This window comes from Marmota monax, unplaced genomic scaffold (genome assembly GCF_021218885.2).
Source record: "Marmota monax isolate L192 unplaced genomic scaffold, Marmota_monax_Labrador192_F-V1.1 WCK01_AAM20220418_F8-fsc00015, whole genome shotgun sequence".
Taxonomy (NCBI): domain Eukaryota; kingdom Metazoa; phylum Chordata; class Mammalia; order Rodentia; family Sciuridae; genus Marmota; species Marmota monax.
Window position 1 is genome coordinate 13349337 of NW_026692194.1, and position 19232 is coordinate 13368568.

Here is a 19232-nt window from a genome sequence, read left to right on the forward strand (position 1 = left end):
GATGGACAGATTTAAAAACCTATGCATATGTAAAGCATTGTCTTTTCAATAAACAACGCTAAGTCAATTACATATTCCTATGGGGGAAAATTATGACCCTTATCACACCATTTACAAAGATCAGTTCCAGATGGATGGCAGACGTGTGAAAGATCTTGGAGAAGTTAGAATTCTTAAATAGGGCAAAGAAAGTACTAACTTAAAGAGGAAAATGATAAATTGGAACATATTAGGATTAAAAATGTTTACTCTTCAAAAAGTACCATTAAGATAGTGAAAAAGCAACCCACAGAATGGAAGATATCTGCAAAACATGTGGCTGAAAAGGGCCTATCAAACCTATACAAAGGATTCTTACAAATAATGTGCAACAGAATATCCAATAGAAAAATGGGGAAAAGACACAGGCATTACCCAAAAGAAGTTATCCAACCAACCAGAAAACATAAGAAAAGTTCTCAATTCAACGAACATCAGGTAAATGCAAATTAAAACCAAATGACACCATTACCCATAGAAAGGCTAAAATAAACACAGATAGTCCTGGAGGCGACTCTCATGAGACTTAAGAGACAGAGTTGCAAGACTATGGAGTGGATGTCCTGAGTCTGAGCGGTGGGCCGTGCAACTGTCAGTGGGTCGGTGGGTTTCAGGAATGCTTCATCTGGAAGGAACCCTTACTGGCCTGGGGTCTGGCTGCTATCAACATGAGCACCCTGGATGGGATCAAGAAGACCCCACTCCTCCAAGTCCACAGCTGCGCCACTCCCGATGTGGGCTTCACCCACATCAGTGTCAGGGACCCTATGAGGACAGCGAGACACCTAGTAGTGGCGGAGATGGGTGACAGCAGATTGGTGTCCCAACATATTCACACCGCTGGGACTTCCAAACGGGAGGTTGGGGGGCACGTCTGGGACACTGCAGGCAGTGGCAATACTCCTTAGATCCTAATCTATGGGGGTCATGGTCATGGAGTCACCACAGTGGGGCAGGAAGTGGCATGGTCACCCACCGAGAGCCTGGAAACAGCCTCTACCTCTGTTGCAACTGATGGAAGCCTAACTTTCATGGTCAAGAGACACTTAGCCTAAGTGGGAAGAAGGCCCTAGAAACTTATGGCACAGAGAGGGCAGCCTCTGAAATGATGGCCAGGTCCAAAGACATGAAGACTAAAAAGTGTGCTCTCTTAGTAACAGGGTATGAGAAGCAGATTGAGAAAATAGCAAGTCAAGAAATGCAAATGCAGGAGGAAAATGGAGGAATAAAAGAGGTGAAAGAGGAGGCAGGGTCCCGTCTCCTGAATGTGGAGCCCAATATGAACCCTCTGGAGGCCATCTGGCTGGAACTGGACACTGCCAATGCTCAAGCTAACTAAGCCTTCCTCCAGCTGGAGCTGAAGCTTGGGTGGATGTGTCAGTAAGACCTGGAACTGAGGAACTACATCATTCAGAACATCCCTGGCTTCTGGATCACCACTCTTCAGAACCGCCACAGCTGTACCCAGTGATTAGGACCCAAGATGAAGAGATGTTAACCTATATAACCAATCTGGAGGTGAAGGAGCTCAGATACCATAGGACAAATTACAAGTTCAAGTTCTTTCAAAGAAATCCCTTCTTCAGAAACAAGCTGATTATCAAAGAGTATGAGGTCGAATCCTCTGGCCAAGTGTATCTCATTCTGCTCTGATCATATGGCTCAAGGGCCATGAACCATAGGTTGGGAACCCAGATGTCCTCATCAACTTCTTCACCTAGTTTTCAGACCACAGTCATCCAGAGTGCGACAGAACTTCTGAGATGATCAAAGAGAACTTCTGGCCAGATTCCCTAGAATACTACCTGTTACATAGAGAATCAGAAGTCACCAGACAAGGAAGCCAGTAGAGATACCCAGGTCCTTTGGGTTCTAATCTGGAACCTTTGCACTTGGGATTACTCCCCACAAGATCCTGTACCACCACCTCCTGCTGGACCTATGATTATTGATGTGCCTTTTACTTTTGTGTATGTGTGCATGTGTATGCTGACCTTTCTATACCATTTTTTAAATGTTTTTTAGTTGTAGATGGACACAATACCTTCATTTTGTTTGTTTAGTTGTTTTAGGCAAGGGTTCTACCACTGAGCCACAGCCACAGAAAACTTTGTTTTCTCTCAGCCTCAAGATTGACAACTTCTTAGCTGTGCAGCTGAATTTGCACATGTTCTTCATGCTATTTTGCATTAACATCACATGATGCCTGGCCATATATGGTTCACACCTTTTTTAACCAAGCAGATGATGCTACAGATTGCACTGTTTGGACTCTACTTGTTTGCAGGGTTTCTGCTCTCTATATTACCATCTGGATTTCTAGCTATGTGTAGGAGCCTACTCTTGTCTGGATTTGGCAGCATAGACTCATGGCCTGTGGACAATTACTGGGCATTAAGTTCAGTGAGAAAAACAGTGGTCTGTGTGATTTATGTGACTTCACTGTTCTTCCTGTTTCTCTGATCACCTATTGCTGCCTGCTGCTGGCTATCCTTACCCCTTTGGGCTACTGAATAAATAAATTCCAGATTGTTCTCAGCTCCACTTTCTGGTTTCTGGTAAACAAGAATTTCTAGAACTGGTGATGGGCCAAGATTTTCTGCCAGAATACAAAAGACTTTTCCATTCCTTTTCCAAAAGATCTCTCCAATTCTTTACCACTACCACCAACCACCTTCATCATTCAGAAACCCTACTGTTAGACAAGTGGCTGGGGTGACAATTTAGAACCCTATTTTCATGTGAAAGGCAGTTAATGGTGTCCTGGTCAAGTTCCAGATTTTCTCAGCTCCAACCAGTGAATTCATACAAATTTAGGTTATCTTTATTTGTCCCCCTTCCTTAGTCTGAAAATGATTAGGTGCCAGATGTGCCAGGGTACATACACACTTATCTTTAACCTCTTTTTCTCATGTCTCTTTTTTGAAAAAGTGGTGGTTCAAAAACATAGGCAACAGGAGGCTTTATAGTGTAACTTAGCTCTATCATTTCCAGAGGCAGAGAGGTTGTCCTGTAAAATCGACTGCCAGAGGCCCTATTGCCTACTCTGCTTTCTTCCCAGATTCAGTAATGCTTAGAAAGAGAATGAAAGGTGATTTCAAGTTCAGAGAGGTTTGTAAGGCTAAAGAGACTAGTGGGTGTTCTAAGCAGAGAAAACTGAAGAAAAAGGTCAGAGGTAAAGCAGAAATTAATTAGCCAGGGGAAAACTGGGACTAAAAATAAGACTAGTTTGAATGAGAGCCTGTGAGGAAGAGGTATTTACTCTGTTAGTGGTAATGGGAGGAGAAATATTTCTCTCAGGATTGGGATAGAAAAACTGAAGGTGATTGGAGTGTTAAATATGTTAGCAAGAGAGGCATTCTTTGAAGAAACACAATTGTCTTTGGGTGTTTTCCTGTGGCCTTAAATTATGTGGAAGATTAATACTATGCCCCTTAATTTTACTGTGCTTAGTAAACTCCTGTTTCTCTATTCTGCTGATTGGGAAGTTTGAGCTATACCAATTTATTTTGCTTGTAATTAGGAATAGTTGGAAGAATATCTTTTCTGTACAATATAAGGAATTATGTGAATATTCATAACAATTTTCATCTTGTTTTGGTTTCTGTTGAAACTGTATCCCCCCAAAATTTAATTTGAATAACTTGGTCCTGTCAGAACCAGAAAACTGGAAATTGTTGTCTTTGTGGAAAAATAACCTACAAAAAGTTTGTGGCTCTAATTGAGTGTCTTATTTGATTATTTGTCCTGATAACAGCACAGTAATTGATGTGTTTCTTTCCTAAACAGCATAAATGCTTGTAATATTGCCACATTTGCCTTTCTTTATATGCATGATAATAAAATAAAAACATTCTACTCTTAAGGAAAAAAAAAGGATAGAAAATAAGCTGGGATACAAAGTACACAGAGAAGCCAGAAGACTCATTTTCTGTTAGGGAGAGAGTAGTCTGGTACAAATACTTCAGAAAATTGTTTGGCAATATCTACGCACACCCTCTAATCTAGCTCTGGGAAAATACTCAACAGAAATGAATACATATATTCACCCAAAGACATGGATAAAAGTTTTTATTAACAGAATTAGCACAATTGTAATACCAGACACTGGGAACTGCCCCAATATTCATAAATAGTAGAAAAAAGTTTTTTCCTTGCTTTTTTTTTTCAGGATAGAGGACCAAACTCAGGGCTTTGTGCATTCTAGCAAAATAAGTTTTTAAATATTCACACAATGGAAGGACATGAGAAATAATCATGCTTAAATGAAATAATATTAATAAATCTCACAAATATGATGTTGGATCTCAGAAGATAAACATGAAAGTACATGCTACATAATTCCATTTATATATGAAGTTTAGAAACAGGTAAAACCAACATGGTAGTAGAAGTCAGAATAGTGACTACTACCAAGAACAATCAAGGGTCTCAAACTACCCTACATGTAGGCCTACAGGTTAAGCTTCTTAGTTAATGGATGCTAGATCAGATGAAAACACCTCGTAACTTAGTATTGTGTCAGTATTTACACCAACATCCTAAGCTCTAATTCTCATGAGGGAACACAAAGAAAGCCAAGTGACACTGGCGCACATACAGAATTATATTACAGGAAAGGAATCCTGAGTTTAGGGAACTTGAATGTTTTGAAGAGAGACATTATCTTTATTATTCTGAATAGTAAATAAACCTGTCCCTTTTTCTTTTGTAAGAGAGACAATCTACTTTTTGAACTTGTAAACAAGGCTGCTTTTTGCTCTGAGGGAGACATATCTTCTAAGCTGTTCACAGATATCTTTGAAAAGATATTCTGAACACTGTCAGTCAGTGCCTCTGTTTACAAGATTGGCAAAAACATGGGAGACACATGGAGACCTGTCTCCCAATGTTTACTTTGGGGTGTAAGTAACTATTGACTGGAAGGTAATATATGGGGATAGTGGGTTCTAAAGGGCTGGTAATGTTTTGTGTCTTGATTGAGATGCTGGATATATGGGTGAATATATTTCAATTTGTGAAACTTCATTGAGTTATACATTTGGTAAACACTTTTCTGTATGTATATTATACTTTAATAAGTAAAATAAGCAAAAAAAAAAAAGGTCAAAAGAAAACCAAAAGAACCCAATTATTTTTCTTGAACCTCTGTGCTAGAAAATAGTCCACTTAAAGTTGTGTTTCAGATCTCTTTGGGTAGGCCAAGAATCTATGGATGAAAATGCTAATAGGATCATTTGTTGTGCCACATTCAAATGGCCAAATTCCATTTCCTAAGAATGAAAATGCTCAATTTTCTAGGCATGGACCATCAATTTTTAATATTTACAGTACTTTGCTCATTTAGTTGTAAACAGTTCACTAATAATGGCTTGTGATGCTTCATTTTCAAAGCTCAGTTCTTCCAATGAAGTAAATAATAAAATCCACATATTACTTAGTTCTCTTATTTAGCACAGATGATGCCACCCTAAAGACTGGCTCTAGCATATACTTATTTTTTAAGATGGTCTCTATTTTAAAGTTTATGTTTGCTGTTTTCAGGCTTCCCTCTTTGAGGTACAAATATTTTACTTGATAAGAGTTAAAAACATTTTCAACTCGCATCTTTGACACATTCAGAGAAGACTACAGCATTAATAGCAACAAATCTGTATAACCCAGGGATGATGGTGCATACCTGTAATACCAGCAATTTGGGAAACTAAGGAAAGAGGATCACAAGTTCAAGATCAGCCTCAGCAACTTAGTGAGGACTTAAGCAACTTAGTGAGATCTTGTCCCAAAATAAAAAATAAAAAGGGCTGGGGATATGACTAGATAATAAAGTGCCTCCGGGTTCACTCCCTAGTAGCCCCCTTCACCTATTAAAAAAAAAAAATCTTGTGTAGAACTGCAAAGAAATCATTTGGTTTGGCTTATTTGAACAAAATATTTCCCAGTTTTGTATATAGCAAGTTGCCTGGGAGATAATAAGGGTAATTCAGTGTTGAAAATGCAATAGAGTATTTTTGTTGTTTTTTTGTTTTGTTTTCTTGACTTTTCTTTCCTTTTCTTTCTTTTTTTTATAATTCCTTCAACCAATTCATGTCACATATTTTAATTTTAAATGGCATCCATATAGATGGCTTTTTCACCTAATTCCCAATGACAAAATTTTCTCTTTGCTATCGGAGCTACAAGAGAGGATACTTTAATTTATATAAAAGGGATGAGTATTAAAACTTAGTTTGTTTTATCAAGATCAATCAGGATATCAAAGGAGGTAGATAAGATTTTCACATTTAGCATCAATCTCATTTAAAGTATAAGATAATAGAGAAGTGTGCTAAGCCATAAGTCAGGCCACCTGGATTCTAGAGGGCTCTCCCACAGGCATTCACTTGAACAAACTACTTAATCCCAAGAACACAGTTTTAGTCATCTTTTCATTAAAAGGTTTGAAACACAATTTCTTCTAAATCTGAACTTTTACTTACCCTTAAATATAAGTTTTTTGGGGGCTGGGGTTGTGGCTCAGTGGTAGAGCACTTGCCTAGCATGTGTGAGGCACTGGGTTCAATTCTCAGTACCACATATAAATAAATAAAAATAAAGGTCCATTCACAACTAAAAAAAATTTTAAATATAAATTTTTTTTACATGTTTCCATTGCCTCCTCTGGCTTTCTTTCTCTACATTGTTCCCAATTGGCGTTGCCACAGCCAGAGCTTCTGCCATCACCTCTGAGATAAGGACTCTTAAATTGGAATCTGACCCCTACTCCAGATGGTCCCTGACATGTCCATTTAAACAGTATTTCCAGAATCTCTCCCTTTCTTTCCATATCTACTTTTACCTTAATATCTTTTATCTACAATACTGGAAATCTCCAGACTGCCCTTCCTGAATTTTCTGTCTCTTTTCCCATCATTAGCACTATTATCCAAGTGATCAGGTATCTTCTGTTCAAATGTCTTTATCAAGGCAGCAATGTAGGCAGCTACAACCAAGCCCTGCCTAACATTCTCACCAGAGTACATTCACACATACTGTTCTGCCTCTGTGCCTTTGCTCATGACATTCCTTCACTCTGAATTCTCTTGCCCTCTTCCTTACCTATGGAAATCCTACCATTCCTTCTAAATTCTACTTGAAGTCCATCTCCTCTAAATAACCTTCTCCAAAACCACCTACCTCTTGTAGTATATGCTTTGTAGCATTTGTTCCATGTAAATTTATAGCAAAGCTCAATTCTTTACATATACTAGTAGTTTATATTTTTGTCATTTCAATTTCATTCAATTTCAAGTACTTTCAGGACCAAGATGCTGTTTTAGTTACCTTCTTAAGACTTGATTCCTATCTTCAGACCACCAACAGTCTCCCACAGGGGACAGGCATAACCGATGTGAGTGAGAAATGCTAAAATAAGCACTCGCATAGAATGCAGTAGGACCAAACATAAAAGAGACATTTCCTCCACCTGAGGATTAGGGGTGTCAAGGTGGCTTAAGTTCCATTCTAGACAGCAAACTAGACTATAAGCTTCTTCTGAGTAGGTAGGGAGCTATCATTTTATTTAAGTACCCCTCGGGTGCAGTATTGTGACCAGCACAAAACATTTACTCTCAAATTAAGTGTATAACTAAAAGTTGCCCAAGTCTCTTAGCTCTAAAAGTGCAAAAGAGATATATTAGTCTTTTATATCCCACTTATTATATGGTCAATAAACATTTTATATTCCACTTATCATATAGTCAATAATCATTAATTGGCTAATGAAAACCTAATGAAAAAATTAAGAACATACTTTTAGCCTTGAGGATTTAGGTAAATGTTAATTGACATACTTTCCCAAATAATTCCTAAAAAAGAAGAACTAGAACAGAGATTTCTATCAAATCCTTGCAAATGTTAGTTCTACCTCTCAGAAAGGAGGCTATGTGGATAAACGAGTTATTTTGCAATCGCAGACCCAAATTAAGCCAAGCTGCCACATTTACTCTTAGATCTCTAAATTAAACTATAAGTTAAAGGAAAACAACAGGCTTTAGTAAAGCTTTTAGTAATAGGCTTTAATAGAATGTTTTCTTTGATATAAGGAGGCTGATTCATAGCGGGATAGAGAGCGGGAGCATGGGAGGAATAGAGGACTCGAAATAGGGCAGAAGGGTGAGAGAGGAAGGAAGGAAGCATGGAGTTAGAAATGGTGGTGGAATCGTAATGATCATTATTATCCAAAGTACATGTATGAAGACGCGAATTGGTGTGAATATACTTTGTATACAACCAGAGATACGAAAAATTGTGCTCTGTATGTGTAATAAGAATTGCAATGCATTCCACTGTCATATATAAATTTAAAAAAAACTTTAAAAAAATAAATAGGTTTTAATAATAGCTGTCATTGATTGAGGTGTTCTGTTATGCTAGCCACTGTGCTAAATGTACCGGATGTGCATTATTCTCTTAATTCCCACACAACTCTATGGGGTATTCCTCTCCCTATTTTGCAGATAAGGAAAAAGACTCAGTTGAGATTATGTTACTTGTTACTAAACAGTCATTTAGGCAAACACTTGCAAAGTCCAAATTCAAACCCAAATCTCTGATTCCAGAGTCTGATAATTACATATGGACAGATATGTTATCTTTTGTTTTACAATAGAAAATTATTAATCAAAATAATATTTGGCTTATATTTTCCCAATCTGTATACAATTTTTCTTAGCATATAAAACATTTACTAATTTTGATATTCATTAATGAATCTTACAACACAGGATGAATGCAGAATCAAAGTAATATGTAATCATTTATGTTTTTCATTTAAATATTATAACATAATTAACTTCTTTCACGATCTGGATACCACTCACAAATGAATGTAAAATACGATGTCATTTATGACACATGTTCTGTTGATTGAAATCATCTTGCAAAAGAAACCATCAAAGCTGGAGCATATTTTGAAGTGTTCAGTTGAGCCTTCTACTTTAAAGCCAGATGAACCAGCAACATTTAGAAGACAATGCACTTTATCCAGGAAGAGCAAACAGCAAAGAGGTCTTCTTGGGTGGGGGAGAGATTATGTCACTGTCTAGAAATCTTTGATAAACTTGGCTCCTCAGCAATGGCAGGCTAGAGGAAGCATGCACTGCCAAGCAGCACATGTGAGATCCCGGAAATGTGATGGAAAGAGAAGGATAAAATGGGAAAAGCTCAAAGAGACAGAAAAATAGTCATAAAGAAATTTTCAATGTTAGTCTCATATACCCAAAAGAAAATTGGTGTGAGACCTAACAGACAATGTTCCAGTTTGTCTTCTAATTTAATTTTGGGAATTTGGGTGGTAATTGCAATCTCCCTGTGTTTGGAATTTATTAATTATGATGGGATGAAAGTGAACTAGAGGGTCTTAAGTTTCTTCATTAATATTTTAGAGCTTTGATTATAGCATGGTAGGGAGGCTGCAAATATACTGGGGCTTTTCTGAACATTATGTTTACTGGGACCTTACCAGAAAATATCCACCAAATCAGTAACAAAGGATGCTCACTTATTGCCACCATTACTTAACTATACTGGATATTATACAATACAATTAAGAAGTATAAAAACCTATTTAGCGGTATAAAAATTTAGGGAAGGAAATCAAACATTTACACTTTGTGGCTGATTTGGAAAATCTAAGATATTCAATTGAAAAGGTACTACATGAAAATTTAGTAAGGGGGTAGCAGGATATAGAATTACTACATAGATATCAGACATGCAAACACAGTGAGTTAGAAGCTAAAACAGGGGAAGACTATATAGAATAGCAACAGTAAAGATGAAATATCTAAGAAAACAACTTAGAAATGTATCAGATTTATGAATAAAGTTTTAAGTATTCCTCAAACACTCAGACTTGTACAAAGGGAAAGTTCTTAGATAGGAAGACTCAACTTCAAAACTGAACCATGTCAGTTTCTCCTAATCTAATTTACAAATTTATTGTAATTATAATAAGCTAAAAATAAGGAGGGAGAAAAATTAGACAAGTAAAATTTAAAGTACATATCAAAAAAAAAAGAATTTCAAGAAAACCAACACAAATGAATAAGAATGTGAGACTATTTCTGGCACTTATTAAAGTAATATAAAGTTATAATAATTAAAAGCATTCTCCTGGCATAAGAACAGACACATGAATCAATGGAACAGAATAGGGAGTCTAGACATAGAAATTTATAGAAATTGTGTATGATAAACATGTTATCTCAAGTCAGTGAGGAAATGATGGACAACTCCAAAAATGTCTTGAAAAAACTGGAGAGGCATTTAAAAAAGTAATTGTATTCATGCCTTATGCCTTACACCAGAAAAACTCAAATGAGCAAGGCTTTAAATTAAACATGAAATAATAAAAATACTAGAAGAAAACAAGGGAAGCTATCTCCTTATTATCTTAGCATGGGGAAGCCTTTCTATTTAAAATCTGGAAAGAAAAAGTTTCATAAATAAAATGATGTGAAAAAAAATTTTAAATCTACAAAGCAAAAAAATCCATTAAAAAGATAAAAATGACAAACTGGAGGAAAATATAGTCATATTATAGACAAGGGGCTAATCTCTTTACTACAGAGCACTTTAATCACTTTAATACATAAATTCATATTAAGCAAATTCTTAAAATGGTGAGAAAGGATGAATACCAAAGGGATGCAGATTAATGATTCAGGGACTTCACAAGGAAAGGTGCTACCTTCAGATTAAATATGCACATTTGACCTAAGACATAGGATATGTTCATCCTGTCAAATAAATTCTCATTTTCCATATTAACAAAGAAAACCAGCAACCACAAAGAGGACCAAATGAGTAAGACAAAAACCTTTGATCTCACAGGACAGACATCAGTGATGGGCAAGTCACTTTAGGATTACTGAGTTCTAAAAGGATATTCTATTTATGAAGCCTGGTTATTTCTGTCTTGTTTGACATTGTGTAGAAAGTAAAACTGTAGCTGCTGTAGGTTGATGCCTAGCTGCTAGAGTCATTTCTGCAGGGGTATGCACGGGTTTGAACACATTAGCTCAACTGTTATGAATACAGCAAACCTGCCCTTACTTTCGCCAAGCACGCCATGTAGTCATGGCGTCTGCACTTTTATTAGGCGTTTTTATAAATACATGGCTAATTTCTCCCATATGCTATTATTTCATCTGAAATGTTTTCATACTCTTAACAGCAATACATTTGATGAATAAATCTGGTCTTATTGAAATATGGCTTATCCCTTGAACTAGAACTTTATTTGATCATTCAAAGAATAAGACTATTTCACTTCTCCTAACATAGATGAATCTTTACCTCTTACAGGAAAAAACAAAACTTTTTTTTTCTGCAAACCCTTCCACTGTTTAACTTCAAATGGAAACAACAAAATATCAAAAGTTTCAAAGAAGTCTTACAGGAAAGCCCAAAGGCATTATGTCTTGAACCTTTTTTTTTCCCCTCCATACCAGGGTCTTATTATAAATGCTGGCCTCAAACTCATGATTCTTCTGCCTCAGCTTCCTGAGTAGCTGGGATCACAGGCACATCTCAACGTGCCCAACTTTGAATCTTTTTGAGTAAATGGTTTTCATCTTAAGCCTATTTCCTGAGCACCTGAGTACATACTTCAATACATTTTGTTAGTAAAAGGTTTCCTTTTGAAGGTCAATCTCACTTAAAGCGGCTGATAATTTTGGAACAGTCCAAGAACATACTGTGTTGTAAGACTGCTATTTCCATGGAAATTTGGATAAGGGTCATCTGGCATATATTACAGTTTCCCAAGTTATGCCTGAATTAGATATTAATTCAACTTATAATGGACTTAATTAAAAACATTTTTCATGACTTGTCATTCATAAGCTTTTGAGAGGGGCAGGGTGGCTCTACTTTAGCATGCCTTGCTCTAAGGTTGCAAAGAAGATCTCTTTGGACCATCTGAATGGCACCTGCACTCTAGCTAGCCAAAGGAGTAAGGAGAAGAAGAAGGAAAACCCCCCACAAATAAAGACTTTCAAATTAAAAGTGAAGACTTTGACAAGAAAAATTAAATGGTACAAAACCTCTATGCCTGAATGAAAACAGAGATTCATCCCCTCAGCCTAAAGATCTTCCTAAAATTGCTAAAGTAAAATAAAGTCCTACATGGATCACATGTCAAAGGTGAAAGGGGTCTTATTTTAAAGCTTAAGCCAGTAAACTAGGAAAGGTAGTCAAGGTCCTACTGTTAGGCAAAAGAAACCCTTGTCTAGCCGCAAGTTTCTGACTCTTAAGTTGCTATTTTCCTCATCCTCTCTGTGGGAGGGTTGCTCATCTCACCACAGAACTGCTCATCTAAATGGCACCCTTTGTATTAGAAGCCTCCTTTTAGAAGTTTTAACTTGTCCTAAGTATGATGAGGCAAGGGATGTGTTCTGAGGACCAATAAAAATGGGAAAACTAGATGGAGGATAGAGAGAGTACAGATGTCTTTAAGTGTGGTCAGGAGGTCTGAAGAGACCTTTCCAAGTTGTTAGGAAAAGGAATATCTTTAGAATGGAGAAGAAGAGAGAGTTTTCCAAGTGAAAAAAGTCTGAAGTGCTACTTTTTGGGAAAAGCCAATTTTCTTATTAGATTCTCTGCTTGCCATGAGAATGTATTCATGTATTCCTCATTCTCTTCTTCGGTGTTTGTGACCTAAAATTAGTTTCTAAAAATGCAACACTAAGATCATGGTATCTCCCTCTCTCCCAAGCCACTGACCCTATGGGCATTTGCAATCCTACTCTCACCTCCAATATGGTAACCCCATATCCTTCTCCAACACCTACCAGGTCACATGGGGAGTAACACCTCTAACTTTGCTCTGAGAAGAAATTCCCACCCCTGATGACAGAGTTCTAAGTCTCTGAACCACTTGATTCACCATTCCTTCTGGGGATGACCAGTTAATTTTTAACTGGTGAGTGTATGTACAACTTTTTGTCATAAATACTTTAAATTCAGGGATTGTTTTTAAATAACAATTTCTCATAAGAAAATAATTTTTAAAATAAAGAAATTAATAAATTCACATGTAAATGCATGACATTTCAGAAACATTTATCAGTTTCTTTTCTATTCTGCCATAAAAACACCATGTTTGGCTATTTAGAGTTTGTCTGTCATACCACCTGCTTAGGTCTCCATGGGTGGCAAAGTAAAAATCACATTAAATTTTAGTTCAGCTGTGATAATGCTGTGCCCTTTATAACCTTGGTGGCTTTGACAACCCCCTGGAGGGTTTTAGTCATTATGAGCTCAGTGTTTCTAACAAGGACATATGGCGCAGAATCAGACACTCTAGCTCATATTGGATACTAACAATCCTATTTCACGGGTAGAGAATGGGAGGAGCAATGGGGTGGTGGGTATTTTTTCCTCCTTGACCTTTTGAGGAAGCATTTCTTTATATCTTCAGATTCCTTCTGACTAAAATGTACATGGGTGGTGGGGGGAGACTCTGGGTTGATGACTTCATCAGTTCCATTTCTGTTTTTAAACAGGATAGGTTTATTTGAAGCTGGCTGAAAGAACAAGACAGAGGCCATTCTTGTTCTCTTTATAAGCAGCAAAATATCACAGTGTGGCATCTTTTCTTTCAAGCAGGATCCCTTTGAGACATTCCTGGAAAAGCAGCACAGCCCATGAACATCAGGAAGGCATGCTGACCTCAGGCAATCTGGCAAAATACTGTGGACAGCAGTGAGGTAAAAAACCTTATTAGCAGTCAAGACTCTCCAGTCAAACAGCTTTGATCCACACTATAGATTCCCTCTGAGTAGGTAGGATGGCTGCATATTACGTATAGGTCTAGGCATTATAGGTGACTTTATGATTTATATAGGGAAATAAATTTACAAGAAACATTTAGAAGACCAGAGTTAGGATTTCTTGCCCATAAAAATGATGTCATATGAATCCCTAAATATCTACACAGCAGATAGCACAACAAGCCACAAATGAAATAGGTCAGATAGTACCAGGTGCTGGCCAGTTTTAGCCTTTGGACTTAAAAGCACTCAAAATATTTTGCCAAAATAAATTAATAAATTTTATGTGCAATCACAACAATTTCACATTATAGAAAACACTGAAGGATTCTTGGGTCTATTTATTCATTAATTTTCTGGAAAATCATGCATTAATTTGGTAGAGGTTATGTTTCTTTTTGTTGTTGTTTGTTTGTTTGTTTACTTTGGTACCAGGGATTGAACCCAAAGGCGCTTAACCGCTGAGCCACATCCCCAGCCCTTTTATTTTTTATTTTGAGACAGGGCCTCACTAGATTGTTTACAGCCTCACTAGGTTGCTGAGACTGGCTTCAACCCTGTGAGCTTCCTGCCTCAGCCTCCTGAGCCACTGGGATTACAGGTGTGTATCACCATGCCCAGCTGGTAGGTTTAATTAAAAAAACTAAAATGTCCTTAAAAACTTGTGAAGCACAAGCCTAAGCAAAATGAAATGCCAGTTAAACTAATCAAAGCAATATTTCCAAACATACTAAGGTTTAATTTTGCTATTCTGGGTAATACTGATGGCTAGAAATGTGATCCATAATAATTTTACATACAGAAAAAATATAGATAATAAGAATTAAAAGTCTTGCTTAGTTTACTTCTTGTTTGGTTCTTCATCAATAGAGATCTCTATCTTTATTTATTATTATTTAATAGTATTTATTATTTAATAGTCTTTTATTTATTCATCCTCCCACATATACTTACTGAGTGCCTACTCTGCTCCAGGCCCTATATATTAGGGGTTGAGATGCAGTTGTGAGAAAAAATAAAAATAGAAAAGTCTCTTCTCTCATGGAGTTTATATTCTCATGGAGAGAAATAAAGAATAAGCAAATAAACATGAAATATATAATGTGTCAAAATTGTAACAAGGGCTGTGAAGAAGCATGAAACCAGGTAAAAAAGTGAGAGAATGATGTGGAGGGGAGGGGTCTAGGTGATGCTTTTGAAAAAGTGACCAAGGACAGCCTCTGTGATACGGACACATTTGGGCTGAGCATGTAAGAGAGTAAGTCTGGACATACCTTGAAACCAGCCTTCCAGGCTAGGGAAGCAGGATTTTCCAAAACCTGGAGGCAGAAGCATGCTTGACTTGTTAGAAAAACAGCAAAGTATTTAGAGACAACTGAGTAGCAAGACAAAGTGTGGCAGGGAATGGGGTCACACAGGTTCCAGGGGTCCATCCATGCATGTCCAGAAAGCCAGAGGATGGTGAGAAGAGAGGGAAGAGAGGAGGAGAAGGAGGCAATATTTAAGAAGATAATGGCTGAAGCTTTCTAAAAACTGGCAAAAGCTACAGGTTCAAGTAGATCTCTGCACCTAAAGCAAGAAAGAGAAAATCACACCCTTCAGAAAAAATTCTGAAAATCCAAGTTAAAGAGAAAATACTAAAGGAAACCTGTTGGGGGGCTGACCAACTTCAAAGGGGCAAATATTAGACTGACAGCTGATTTCTCAAAAGAATTAAGAGAAATCAGAAGAAAATGAAGTATATTCAAAGTGCTGAAAAAAATATAGGTGTGAACCTAAAATTCTTTTCTGATGGAATTACTTTTCAATGATGGATGGAGAAAAGATGTTTTTTTGTGTGTGTAGAGAATTTTTCATCAACTGCTTACTCTAAAGAGACTACTAAAGAATATATTCAGCTCCCAGATGCAGGAAGGAAAATAGAAAAATGAAAAGGTAAATGTGGATGAATTTAAATGAATTTTAACAGAATATAGCAAAGGTTATAATAATATGTTAGTAGATTTTAAGTATACATAAGATTCAAATATGTAACAATAGCTTAAAAGCTCAATTTATATCAGACAAAGGGGACTGTAAGGAAAAAGATCATTACTAAAAATAGGTATATTTCAAAATTTATCAAAGTCTAAGGTCTACAGTATCAAATAATAATTCTACATGTTATTTACCTAATAATGTCACTTACAATTACATATTAAACAGTATTGACAAAACAATATAGTGAAAAAATCATAGTAAGAAATGTGAACATACCTTTCTCAGGTACATCAAACCAAATACTTTGTAAAGATAACATAGAATTTGGACAATAAAATTTACACATTTGGCCTAATAGTCACACATAACAGTACTATCCCAAAACTGCATAATGTATACATTGCTTTCAAATATGCATGGATCATTATGTTTTTAAAAAAATCAACTATATATAAAAGTAAATTGCCACAAATTCCAAAAATTTGAGTTCTTACAAAATTAATTATTTGACTGCAAAGGAACTAGAGATCAGTGACAAAAATATAACTAGAAAACTTATAATTCTTGTAAATTAAGAAATATACTTTTCAGTAATAACTTCTGGGTCAAATAAAAAAGTCACAATGGAAATTGGAACAGATTTTCAACTAAGTACTAATAAAAATTAATGAGATATCTTAAACTCATCATAAGAGGAAAATGTATGGCATATATATATGTTTTTCTTTTCTAATATATATTAGAATATATATAATAATTTTCTAATATATATCTTTTCTAATATATAAATAAATATATATATTCCTAATATATATATTAGAAAATAAAAACAGGTAAAAGGTGTTGAATAGATAAAGAAAATGTGGTATATACAAAATGAAATATTATTCAGCCAGGAAGAATGAAATTCTGTCACTTGCATCCATTTGGATGGAATTGGAGGACAATATATTAAGTGAAATAAGCCAAACACAGAAAGGTAAATACTGAATTTTCTGTCCTATATGTGGAAACTAAAAATTTAGTCCACCTGAATGTAGAATGGTGAGTACCAGAGGTTGGGAAGGTGAGAAGAGGGTGGGAAAAGGGAGAATGTATCATGTATACCAAAACAGAGAGAAGGAGTAAGTTCTGGTATTCTGCAGCATAGAAGGATAACCATAAATCATAATATCCTATTATATATAATTTATGAAGGCTAAGAAGAAAGGAGCTGGAAACTCTAAATATAAAGAAATGGTAAGGAGAGAGAATGTTCATTTCCCTGATTTGACTAATTATTTAGCCTGCTGTATACATGTGTTGAAATATCACAATGAACCCCATTAATATCTCCAATAAATGTTAATAAAAATATGATAAAATAAAGCATTGTGTTAAACAAAAAGTTAAAAAGAGAACTTAAACAAATGAAGAAAAAACCATCCACAAGTAAAATATAAAATACACATGTAATAGAGTAAAGTAATAAAGATAAAAATTGGCTTTTCAAAATGATAAGTTTATATAAGGAAGAGCTGGGCTCAGCGGTACACACCTGTAATCCCAGTTACTTGAGACACCGAGAAAAGAGGGCAGCCTCAGCAATTTAGCGAGTCCCTAAGCAACATAGTGACATCTATCTTCAAAAACTAAAAGGGCTAGGGAAAAAAAAAAAAAAGGCTAAGAATGTAGCTCAGTACCACCAGAAAAAGAAAAAGGAAGAAATACAGAAAATAAGATTAAATAACCCATATCAGGAATAAAAGAGGGAACATCACTATAGCTCATAGACATTAAAACAATAAGAAATAATTATTATGAACAGGGGCTGGGGTTGTGGCTCAGCGATAGAGCGCTCACCTAGCATGTGTGGGGGCCCTGGGTTCGATCCTCAGCACCACATGTAAATCAATAAAATAAAGGTATTGTGTCCAACTACAACTAAGATTAGTATTAAAAATAGAAAAGAAAATATTATGAACAACTTTATGTTAATAAGTTGTACATTTGAAAAAATCAAGCTGTATGTTTAATATTATGCACATTACTGGATTATACTTCTACAAAAAAATTCAAGAAAGCATACATTTTATAAAAACTGACAGCACAGGAAATAAAATGTGAACAGTCCCCTATCTGTTTGAAAATTGAATCAATAATTTAAAAGTTTCCACAAAGAAAATTCTAGGTGCAGTAGTTAATTCAAACCAAATTTTTAAAGGGAAAAAAATCACACCTATCTCACACTAATTTTTCCACAGAATGGAAAAGAGAATAGGACACCCCACCAGCTCATTGTATAAGGCCAGCATAACCTTGGTACCAAAGCAGGACAAGGACATCAGCAAAAAGAAAAATCACAGCCCAATCTCACTTATATACATAGACATGTAATGTTAGATGAATACAGAAATATGCAAAAAAGAGAGCTAATACATAATGATTAAATTGGGTTGTTTAATTTAACATTCAAAACTTCAACCAGTAATACAACTAATAGGTAGTGACAGGAAGTAAAGCATTGCCTGGGGGTTGGTGTAGACGGGGTGGGAGGGAAGGGACTGGAGAGCTGAGCAAATCTTTGGAGGGCAGTGATAAACAGGCTATTATTTTGATTGCAATGAGGGTTAAGGTCTGTGCATATACCAAAAGCTATCAAACTGTATACTTAAAATATGTGCAATTTATTGTATGACTTTATGCTTAAAGTTGCTTTAAGAATCAGTGTGATTTATTGCATTAAAAATAAAGAATCACCTCAACAGATTTAGGAAAAAAAAATTTGATAAAAATCAACTTCCATCCACTATTTAAAAAAAAAAAAAAGAACTCTTAGCTAAATGTGAAGATGGTTTCCTGAAACTGACAAATAATGTATATATTTTTAAGCCTGACAGCAAAATTTCATAAATAAAAGTGAAAAGGTGTATGCTTTCCCTTTGAGACTGGGAAGAAGACAAGCCTTTCCTGCACCCATTTCACTTCCTGCTCCTTTATGATTAGGGTGATTTAGGTGACACTGACCACAACCTCAGGTGTAGGTCTGAACTAAGCCAGTTCTTCTTGTCTAGTGATTGATTCAGGGAAAAGCAGGGATAAGCCAGTCAATGCATTACAGCCTCCCTGGTCACAGTGAGTGTGTCAGAGGCAGCACAAGACATAAAAACCCATCCAATCAAAGGTCCAGCCAAGAGATTTTAATCTAGAAGAACAGAAACTCTCCACTGTTACATAGAGTGAGTGTAGTAAGGATGTCATTTCATGAACTGTTGCAGTCATTTCCAATACAAAAGCGGAACCACAGAGGAGGAGGAGAAATAAAAAGAAAGCCTAATGAGGAATTATTCAGTGATTGTTAAAAAAAAAATCCCTTTATATTTTGAGACAGAATAAGTTTTTGCTTCCCAAAGTCAC

General features: G+C 36.0%; 1 protein-coding gene and 1 long non-coding RNA gene across 6 annotated transcripts in view; one reads left to right on the forward strand and one right to left on the reverse strand.

Annotated features, from left to right (window-relative positions):
* The window catches only part of LOC131423473 (uncharacterized), a 146004-nt gene extending 131993 nt beyond the window's left edge, over positions 1–14011 (forward strand). For both annotated transcript variants that reach the window (XR_009225089.1, XR_009225090.1), the window contains exon 3: positions 13693–14011. This is a non-coding gene — a long non-coding RNA (uncharacterized LOC131423473). The remainder of the gene's footprint in view (positions 1–13692) is intronic.
* Positions 1–19232, reverse strand: part of Acyp2 (acylphosphatase 2) — a 155969-nt gene that overhangs the window by 41431 nt on the left and 95306 nt on the right. The gene's annotated exons all lie outside the window — the stretch shown is intronic.